The sequence below is a fragment of the Pinus tabuliformis genome, chromosome 5_2 (assembly GCF_031772625.1).
Source record: "Pinus tabuliformis cultivar Carrire ecotype Pingquan chromosome 5_2, CPIR1, whole genome shotgun sequence".
NCBI classification, from domain to species: Eukaryota; Viridiplantae; Streptophyta; class Pinopsida; order Pinales; family Pinaceae; genus Pinus; species Pinus tabuliformis.
Window position 1 is genome coordinate 297,063,956 of NC_142306.1, and position 11,484 is coordinate 297,075,439.

Consider the following 11,484-nt stretch of genomic DNA (forward strand, 5'->3'; position numbering starts at 1 on the left):
CACTTCTCCCTTAGGAGGGCACTCAGGATTTTTAAAAACTTACCACAGGGTTAAGAAGGAACTTTTTTGGGATGGCCTTAAATCGGATATTCAAAAGTTTGTGGCGGAATGTTTGGTTTGCCAACAAAATAAAGTTGAAACAATTAAGACACCGGGTCTATTACAACCTTTATCCATTCCAAGCCAACGTTGGGAGGAGGTTTCAATGGATTTTATCATAGGTTTGCCCAAGTCTGAGGGAAAGAGTGTCATCATGGTGGTAGTTGATAGACTTACCAAGTATGCACACTTTTGTGCATTATCACATCCATTTAAAGCTAGTACAATTTCTACTGCATTTATGGAAACAATTCAAAAGCTACATGGAAACCCAAAGATTATTGTAAGTGACAGAGATCCCATTTTCATTGGAAATTTTTGGATAGAATTATTTTCTTGTCTTTGTACTCAGTTAGCTCATAGCTTATCTTATCATCCTCAATCTGATGGGCAAACTGAGATAGTAAACAAAAGTTTGGAAGGATATCTTCGTTGCTTTGTATCTAATAAATAGACACAATGGGTCAAATGGTTGCCTCTGGCTGAATGGTGGTATAACACTTCCTTCCATACAACAACAAAAATGACCCCATTTATGGCACTCTATGGATATCAGCCACCATCCATCACATCATATTTAAGAGAAAATGCTAAGGTTCAGGCAGTGGAACATCACATCGAACATCAACAACAAGTACTCCAACTCTTAAAGGATAACCTTGTGTTGGCACATAATAGAATGAAACAACAGGCAGATCAACATTGTAGCGAAAGAAGTTTTCACGTAGGTGATTGGGTATTCCTACAGCTACAACCATATAAGAAAATGTCCCTCAAGCAAGCTAAGAAGGATAATAAATTATCACCAAAGTATTATGGTCCGTACAAGGTATTGTAAAAGATTGGTATTATGGCATACAAATTGGAGCTTCCTGCAGCTTCTCGATTGCACCCAGTTTTCCATGTTTCATGTTTAAAGAAGGTTATAGGCGACAAGCTCCCAGTTCAAACAATATTGCCAAAACTTGACAAGGAAGGAAAAATTATATTGGAACCGGAAGCAGTCACAAAAACAAGAACTCGACAACTACAAAATCGATCAATTTCGGAGTATCTTATCAAGTGGAAGAACTTATCCGCTGAAGATTCCACATGGGAGGATGGGAATTTTATACAGAAGCATCCAAAACTACTCAAGCATTGAGGACAACACTTTTTTGAAGGAGAGGGGCATGTTGGGTCCCTATCATACTAGTGATTACCCCATTACTATTATAGTTGTATCCCTTATTAATATTGTTGTGCCCCTATTGTCCCCATATTGTTATTACTGTGCCCCATAGAATCCCTCTATTGTTATTTTTGTGGCTTTATATTATTATTGTTAGGTCGACTGGGTTATATTGTGGCTCCTTAGACTCCTATATATAGAAAAGAGGTTTTTTCATTTGAATCATCCAAGAATTTTTCATTCATGTAATGTAAAGGAGGTTGCCCCCTCGAAGAGGCTGAATTCTAAGGCGTTGAACTATCTTTTATATCTTTTTTGAGCTGGTTTCATAACATCTTGCCACTTTAGTTTTATGTCCCTTTCTAGATAATACTTTGTATCTCCATAGATTGGTAGGCTAGAGGACACTCGCTCAACTGCTACTCCAGCTGCATTTCCATTAGTGTCCTATTATCTTGTTCTCTTGGAGGCCATAGATTTGGTACTGTTAAGAGATGGATGAAAACCTAAAAGATCTGGAGATAAGCAACATGCATGGAAAGAAATATGTCAGCAAAAACCAAAGAAAATTTGGGGAATGACACAGCGCGTACCTAGGAAACTGATGGGAAAGATTGCGCAATTTCTTTTGGGAGGCTGGGTGACTGGCTGCCAGAACTATGCAAAAAGAAGTCTAGGCTATCTGGAAGGAAATAATGGCTGATGGATTTGCACAATGCGCAATGCGGAATCTAGACTGTCTGTTGGGATTGTGCAAGGTGTAATTGCAACTGGGAGTGACTGTAGGCTCGGGAACTGCATTGCACAATTTTCTAGGCCATTACTCATTGTCCCTTATAAATGTGAAAAACAGTCATGGAGGATAGTGCTGGGAAAAAATGCGCATTTCTGGAGAGGAAGACAGAACCTTCCTTTTGTAGATTGCTCAATGTTGTCTCGGTGAAGGTAGATTCCAGGCCAAGGTTGGCCCAACTTGCCAACGGTAAACTGAAAGAAAATATGACAGTGAATGCATGGTGACACTAAGTGAAAGCATAAGTGATTGACAATGCATGCAAACATGAATGAAAGATTTAGTAAACAGATCAACATGCTTGTGGGTGGAGCGAGTCGCTGAATCAGCGACCGTTTGTGCAAAATAGTTCCATTCATGTGACAATAGTGAGATAGCAATGAAAACTAAAACAAAGCTAGGAAAAGTTAGTATACATGTAAATAATAGCAAGCATTTAAAGAAATCAATCAAACAAAACTCACACAAGAAAATACATAAAAGGTGACAGAAATGCTAAAAAAGACAAGTTGAGGCCACTTACCTGTGAATAGTGGATGTTCACGTACACTAGACGGTCTTCGAGGTCTTCCTTAAATGTGCCTGTAGATCATCTACCTTGTAAGAGATGATCCAGTGTATCATGTATGCACATGGGAATGCGGGGTATCTCCATGAAATCTAGTACACCTGACGGTCTTCGAGGTCTTCCTTAAATGTGCCTGCAAATGTTTCATTGACCTCTTGCCACTTTAGTTTGATTTCCCTATCTAGATACAACTTTGTATCTTCATAGATTGGTAGACTAGAGGACACTCGCTCAACTACTACTCCAATTGCATTTCCATCAGTGTCCTATGATCCTATTCTCTTAAAGGCCATCAATCTGGTACTGCTAAGAGACGGATGAACACCTAAAAGATCTGGAGACAAGCAACATGCATGGCAAGAAATCTGTCATCGAAAACCAAAGAAAATTAGGGGAATGACACAACACATACCTAGGAAACTGATGGGCAAGATAGCGCAATTTCTTCTGGGAGGCTGGGTGATTGGCTTCCATAACTGTGCAAAAAGCAGTCTAGGCTATCTGGGAGGAAATACTGGTTGATGGATTTGCACAATGCGAAATGTGCAATCCAGACTGGCTGATGGCTTCTGGGATTGTGTAATGTGCAATTCCAGCTAGGAGTGACTATAGGCTTGGGGACTACATTATGCAATTTTCTAGGCCAGTAGTCACTGTCCCTTAGAAATGTGCAAAACAGTCTTGGAGGATAGTGTTGGGAAGAAATACGCATTTCTAGAGAGGAATATAGAGGCTCCTCTCTCCTTTATAAAATTGGCCTCTCTCAATCCTAAGGCTCACCTCCTCCAATGTAATCTCCTCTTGCCACGTGTTCCTTTTCCCATCTGCGCAGTCCCTTCAAGCATCTTCGTGGGCCCCATCTCTGCGTGGTCCTTTGGCCTCCTTGGCTCCCCTTTAAGTCACAATGTTGTGCTACTAGGAGTGACTTTTATTCTAAAAGTGAGTTATGTCCCCTTTTCCTCATCTTTTTTATTTACAAATAACTATAGAAGGAAAAACTGAGAAAAATCGAATATTCCAATTAGCCATGGCTAATTAGGAATATTACAGTCTCCCCCGGCAAAATGTTGCTTGTCCTCAAGCAATTGAAGTGATGCATGCTGCAAAATTTTATCATTCTCCCAAGTGGCATCCTCATCTGGCAAATTCTTCCACCTCACCAAGAATTCCTGAATTGTCCTGTTCCGTAGCTGCCTCTCCCTGGTATCAATAATAGCCTCTGGCTGCAACACCAAATGCCCCTCATCATCTGTGCGTGGTAGCTCATTTGTCACTGTCACATGCTACCCCAATGCATTCTTCAGGCATGATACATGAAGGACGTTATGAATCTTGCTGCCTTGGGGCAGCTCCAACTCATACGCAACCTGTCCAATCCTGCGTATCGCCCTCTATGGCCCATAAAAGTGGGGCTTGAGCTTCTCATCCCCCTTCTGCTTTAGTTATGACTGTCGATATGGCTGTAATTGTAGGTAGACCATGTCCCCTACCTCAAACTATCTCTCCACTCGACCCCTGTCAGCATACAGCTTTTGTTGGTTCTACGCTGTAGCCATATTATCCTTGAGAGCTCGGAGAATATCCTCACTCTCTTGGATGCAAATCTTGGCTCTCAAATCCTTGCTAGCACTAAAAGATAAGGGATGATATCCATACAAAGCATAAAATGGTGACCTACCAATGGACAAGTGATGTGTAGTGTTGTAGCAGTACTCCCCCAAATGCGGCCACTTCAGCCATTCTCGCTGCTGCCCATTGACATAGTTATGCAAGTAGCCCTCCAGGCACTTGTTAACTATCTCTGTCTGCCCGTCTGTTTGTGGGTGATAACTGGTACTCGGTGTCAACTCCATCCCCACCAACCAGAAAAGCTCCTGCCAAAATCCGCCCATGAAACGACTGTCCCTGTCACTGGTGATGGTCTTGGGAAGACCATGTAACCTGAAAATCTCTCTGAAGAACAGCTCGGCCACCTGCGCTGCTGTGTAGTGTGCAAATATGGTGAAAAAGTGTGAGTACTTTGTCAGCCGATCAACGATGAAAAAGATGCAGTCCTTGCCCTATACCATGGGCAATCCTGTGATGAAGTCCATCGAAATACACTCCCATTTCCCCTCCAGAATGGGAAGAGGATGCAATATCCTGCTGGATGGTTCATATCCCCCTTGTTCCTCTGGAAAACATTGCACTCCCAGACATGCTGGAGTACATCCTCCTTAAGGCCCTTCCATGAGAACCTCTCTCTAATGGCCCTGTAGGTTTTGGTAAACCCCTGATGACCTGCCAATGGTGAATCATGTGACGCCTGAAGTATCTTCTTCTTGAGCTGAGATCCCTCAGTCAAGAAGATCCAGTCCCTGTAGTAGATGATCTCATCGACCACCCTATACCTATCATCCGCCACCTGCCCATCTAGAACCTCACATGCAAATCTGTCCTTGGAGTAATCTACCAGGAGTCGAGCTGTAAGGACCCGCAGTCCTTGACACGCGCTCCGGCATGAAGTGCGATGACAAACAAAGAAAGGACAAGCTCAAAATTACAACGCAAAGATGTTATGTTATAATGCAATGTGTAGGAGGGGAAAGTGATGGATTTATATGCGTGGAAGCATGGTTTAGTACCTATGGAGCCGACCTACAACTTGAAGCAAGCCGACGAGGTATTTGCAATGGAGTGTGGGTGCGTTAAGGTGTGGAGGACGAGTCGGTCGGGTAGACCAACTCGCCCTGCCACTCGTATATATTGGTGATGCGTGGAGGTCATTTGCATCATTGCTCAATCAACAAACTCGCTCATCATGTGAAGAATAAGGCACCGATCTAGTGTGGACGCAGCAAAGAAGGAAGGCACAGATTTTGGTGATGTGCCCGTTCTTGGGCAAGGCCGCACGGAGGTAGCACCTATCTTGATTTTGGGTGAAGGTGCGGGTAGAGTTTACCCTGGTTGGAGTAGGGCGTGCACGGGTGTGGCACCCGGTTGTGCGAAGGAGCGCCCAACAGTTGAACGAAGGTGTGGGCGCCCGGTTTGTGCAATGACTTGGCACGGGTTCTTGGGTGACTCGGGTGAGCGCCCGCCCGTCGTGCAAGTGTGCACGGTGAGACATTTGGTGAAGCCGGTTGTGCGAAGAGGGTGTCTTGGTGACTTGGTGGAGTCACCCGCCTGTCGTGCACGAAGACAAGGTTCGGTTGTGAAGTGCGGAAGGCAGCTCGTGTGAGGGCACGCCCGCCCACCTTGGGCAAGGAAATCTTGGTTGTCACACGGAGGTGTGACAAGGTTGTAAATTTGGCTAAGTATGAAACTTGGTGTTTCCAAGTATACTTGTAAAGCTTTGTAATATTGAAAGACTGTATAGTACATATTTCAGGTAGACTCATTGTTCAAGGAGTTGCCCCTCCCTTTATACTGTGAAATTGTGTTCTTCGTTTATAATTGCTGATGATAATGAATGTGTATGGGTGTTCATTGGTATAAAGGAAACATTAATAATACTTGGTTGTGAAACACAAACTAAGTAGGATAAGTGGTTAGGCGTAGTCCACGAACATAAGTATTGGTGAAAAGAAAGTGTTCGGTGGTGCCACACCTCGCCAAGCGTAGTTGAAAGACTACCGCCGGCCTGGGGGCATGACAGAGCCCTCCAGTCTTGTCCAAGCTCATAAGAGACAACGTGGCTGGTCTACGTGAAAAGGCATATGCTACCATGTTGTTCTTACCCTTGACATACTCAATGTCAAAGTCATACGCTTGGATCTTATTGATCCACTTTTTCTTCCTCTCATGTAGCTGCTTCTGCTCCAAAAAGAACTTGAGGTTGTTGTGATCAGTCCTCACCCTGAACCTGTTACCCACCAAATATTGTCGGTACTTGGCCAATGCATGCATGGTGGCCAGCATCTCTTTGTCGTATATAGAATATAACCTCTCATGCGAAAGGAGCTTCCGGCTCTCAAAGGCTATAGGGTGACCTCCCTGCATCAACACTGCGCCGATCCCCTCTCCTGATGCATCACACTCCAGAACAAATGGCTGCGTAAAATCTGGTAATGCAAGCACTGGGCAGCTACTCATGACCTCCTTGAGCCTGTCAAAGGCTCGTTGCACTGTATCCGACCAATTGAATGCCCCCTTCCTTGTCAAATCTGTCAGGGGTGTAGCAAGCTGTGAGAAACCCATGACGAACTTCTGGTAGTAAGTGCAAATGCCAATGAATCCTCGAAGTTTTGTCACATTTCTCAGCTCCAGCCAATCTATGATGGCCTTGATCTTCTCCTCATGGACCCTCACTCCGTCCACCCCTATGATGTGTCCCAAGTATAACATCTCTGTCAACCCAAACTCACACTTGGAAAGCTTAGCATAGAACTGTTGCTCCTCCAAGATGCGCAATACTGTCTCAATGTGCTGGAGATGCTCCTCCCAAGTCTTGCTATAAATGAGGATATCATCAAAGAACGCCAACACAAAATTCCTTAAGTGACTGCAGAAGATGTGATTCATGCAAGACTGGAATGTAGCTAGGGCATTGGTTAGCCCGAAGGGCATCAGCAAACACTCAAAGTGCCCATAATGACACTTGAAGGCGGTCTTGTGAATGTCTTGTTCCCTCACGCGAATCTGATGGTACCCAGATCTCAAATCAATCTTTGAGAAGAACCATGCTCCTCTCAACTCATCCATCAACTCATCAATCCTGGGTATGGGGTACCTGTTCTTCAGTGTCTTCTTGTTCAGGGCCCTATAGTCAATGCACATCCTCAATGTGTTGTCCTTCTTCTTCACTAACACCACAGAAGAAGCAAAAGAACTCGTGCTCGGCCGAATGTGCCCAAGAGCCAGCAACTCCTGAATGGCCCGCTCAATCTCATCCCGATAGGCTTTGGGATGCCTATAGGGGGTAGTAATCACTGCCTGTATGCCTTGCTCAAGCTTAATGGTGTGCTCAAACCCCCGGTCTAATGGCTGTCCTGGCAGTATCTCCCCAAATACTGTGGCATACCGGTCAAGGATGGACTGTATCTCCAGGTGCACTATCTGCATTGTAGTCCCTGCCTCTGATGCATGCAGCTCCATTACCCACTCTATGTCTCCCTTCTAGAAGACTGCCTCCATTCGATGAGCCGAAACAGTCTGAGGCGGATATGTATGTTGTCCCCGTATCTTCTCATGCCTACCTGTCTTCTCATCATCCCACTCCATCTCTAGGGCCTTCCAATCTGTAGTGACCTTCCGTAGAGTGATAAGCCACTGAACACCCAGTACTATGTTGGTGTCCGGAATATTGACCACGAAGAAGTGGTCAATCAGTGTGTAGGTGCCCATCGTTACTGATAACTCTGGAACATAATGAGCACAGGCCATGTTCTGATTGCCTAGGACCAAAACTGAGAATCCATCAAATCTCTCTATCTGTATACCTCTCCACTCAACCATCTATGCATCGATGAAGTTGTGGGGGGCCCCACTGTCAACCAAAACTGATACTCGTTGGCCACATACTATCCCCCGTACGCACAACATCAAATACTTGGGAACTCCTCCCAATGCTGCAAGGGCTTCTCCAGTAGGTGCAAAAGTTGCACCACCTGCTACTGGTGGTGGAGGTGGCAAGGGACCCTACACAACATGACTCTCTCCTGCCTCCACATCATCCTCCTCCCCACTGCTCTCAGAGAAGACCTCAATAAAATGTGCTTTTCCAGTAGCACATCTATGTCCTAGTGCCCACGGCTCCTGGCAAGTAAAGCACAACCACTTCTTCTTCAACTCCCTCCTAGCATCATCATCAATCTGTGCTCGCCCAGTATTCCCCTTTAGAGGCAGAATCCTCACGTCCTTCCCCTTAGGCTGGAAAGGCTGTCTCTGGGGGTAAGGTGTCCGGGTCCTGGGTAAGGCATCCTGTAAGTCCCGATTCTTGCTGATAGCATCCTGGAGTGTGGCTGGTATAGTGGATCTGACTAGACCCCGAAGTGGCTCTACTAACCCCTCAACAAACATGTAGATCCTCCATGCCATGGATATATCTGGTACCATCACTAAAATCCTCAGGAAGTCTGCAATGTAGGTCTCTGGGCTCCCCATCTGTTTGAGCCTTGTTAGCTCAACAAAGTGTTGTTTTGGATCCCTTCGGTCAAACCTCTCCATCAATCTCCTAGTGAACTCAGCATATGTCGTCACTGAGGAGTGTCCAAGTGTAACCATCCCATGGAACCACCAATCCTGGGCCTCACCATCCAAATTTAATGTCGCCACCTTGATGGCCTCTGCCTCCGACATCTAGTTAAGCTGGAAACAGATGTCCAACTTCTCCACCCAAGACCTTGCTAAACTTTTTGATGAACCATAAAACGTAGGCAAGTGGAACCTACTAGATGTGCGGTGGGTGTCTCCATCGTGATAATGCTGATGTCCTCTGTGAGGGTCGCGGGGTCTACTATCCCGCTGGAGTTGAAAAAAGTCTCTGAATGAGAGAGCATCCCTGAACTCCTGCCCATAGGCCTGGTACTCTGCAAAATAATTGCCCATATGACTAGGCTCTACCTCCTGCTGGGCTCCAGCTCCCGTGTCTGCTCCTAGGAAAGTGTGCATGGTAGAGCATGTAGGGGCATGTGAGGCCATCTGCAGAGTAATATCATGCTGAGCAGCACCCTACTATGGAAAATGGTGGGATGTACCCGATCCCTCACCAACATGGAAAACCCGTGGGTTCTCATGTTGTCTAGCCTCCACTGCAGTGAATCTCTGCCCCATCACCTTGATTTGCCTTGACAAATCCTGCACTGATTTTAGGAGCATGTGCGCAAATCTCTTCCCATTCTCATCTACCATAGGATCCTCCTGCTATGCGTCTAGCACAGGCTCCTTCTGTTCTGCGTCTACCACAGGCTCCTCCTATTCTACGTCCACCACCGGAGCATAGTCTCCCTCTCCATAGGTGTTCTCCGACCTATGCCTAGTGTCTCTGTATCTCCTACCTCTGTAACAGATGTAGGGTTTTCCCCCCGGTGTCATAGATTGCTAGCTCCACAAGCTGAGCTAGATGTATGCTCTGATACCACTATAATATCCCATTCCAGGAATATTTCTCAAACACCAGCAAACCCCAACCAAAAAAATGTACAATTGGTATAATATCCGAAAAACTCACAAAGATGAAATAACGATAGTGCAACAAACAACAATGTATACATGAAATGTAAACAAATACTCAAGAAATGCAACGAGAAATGCTAAGCCATTTTATTATACTGAGCAATAGAATGAGTATAGGAGGTGATCAGAAAGATGGCACCTTGACTTGCACAAGGCAAGTGAAGAAAGACACTCAGAATAGCAAAGGAATGGCCTCTCACTGATTTGCGTCCCAGCTGCTGGAGAACTGTCATGTCGCTGCTACTACTGGAAATTGAATGAGGATTTGGGACTGTTCCCCTCCTCAGAAAAAGCTGAAACTCTGGAATCGGACTCTACTCAAGAAACCCAGAAAAACCTAGAAAGCTTTCCTGGAATTGCCGAACGCCAAAAAGCACCGCCTTGGGGTTCTGCACAGTCTCTCAAGGCTCTGCGCTGCTACTGAATGAAACCCTCCAGAAATCTGCCTAAAACCTCTGCCAAAACCCTCCAATATGCAAGGGCTGATCCCCTACTCAATCTCCCAGCACAAATCCTACTGCAAACCCTCAAGCCAGAACTCCTGCCAGAAAGAACTGCATCATCCCTCTCCGTGCTGCACAGTCCTCCAAGATGCTCAATCCTCCTGCCAGAAATGCTGATGAAAATACTGCTAAAATTTTGATGGAAATACCTTGCCCGAGTAGGCATTCAAAGTCCCTCGGGGCTAAGGGTGAGATCTCCGAACGGAGACACTCAATGCACTAAACAGTGTTGCAGACTAGCTAAACAGCCAGCGTGCTCTAAGTCGAAGTGATTAGCTCAAATGCACATAATCGAATGCCAAAATGAGGAGGCTCCTCTCTCCTTTATAACATTGGCCTCTCTTAATCCCAAGGCTCACCTCCTCCAACATAATCTCCTCTTGCCATGTGTTCCTTTTCCCATCTGCGCAGTCCCTTCAAGTGTCTATGTGGTCCTTCGGCCCCCTTGGCTCCCCTTTAAGTCACAACGTTGTGCTACTACGAGTGACTTTTATTCTAAAAGTGAGTTATGTCCCCTTTTCCTCACCTTTTTTATTTACAAATAACTATAGAAGGAAAAATTGAGAAAAATCGAATATTCCAATTAGCCATGGCTAATTAGGAATATTACAAACTGGTCAACCAAACTACTCATGCATGCAACTGCTCAACTACTTGAAGGAGATGCACATTTTTGGCTGGGAGCTAGGCTAGCTGCCTAGGAAGTTTGTGCAATTTCTGGGTAGAGAAGATGACTGTTTCCCACGTTTGCGCAAATTCTGGTCTGAGCAACCCTGCTGGGGAAAATTGCACAATTTTCACTCGGAGTGCTGATTGGTAGAATTGCGCAATTCTAGAGCCCAACAGGCTACCGAAAGGATTATACAATTTCTATAGGGAAGGTTGGTTTCCCTCCAGAAATGCACAATTTCTTGGGGGAGTTGCTCAACCTGCAGTAAGACCAAGTCCGGGTGATTAGCCGTTGAGGGGAAGGCATCAAGCTATGATCGACAGGTTGCCTTTGTGTAAGCAAAACACTGAATCTTATGTACTTGATGAAGCAAGACAAGGTGTTGTGAAAGTTTGGTAGGAAGGCTCCAAAATGAAGCTAACGAAAACTTTTGGAGGGTGGTTGTAGCTGCTACAACACTTGGCGACACACTGGTAGAACTCCAACTCTTTGAATGGACCTTGTTCATGAAAATCAAGTCTAACACCT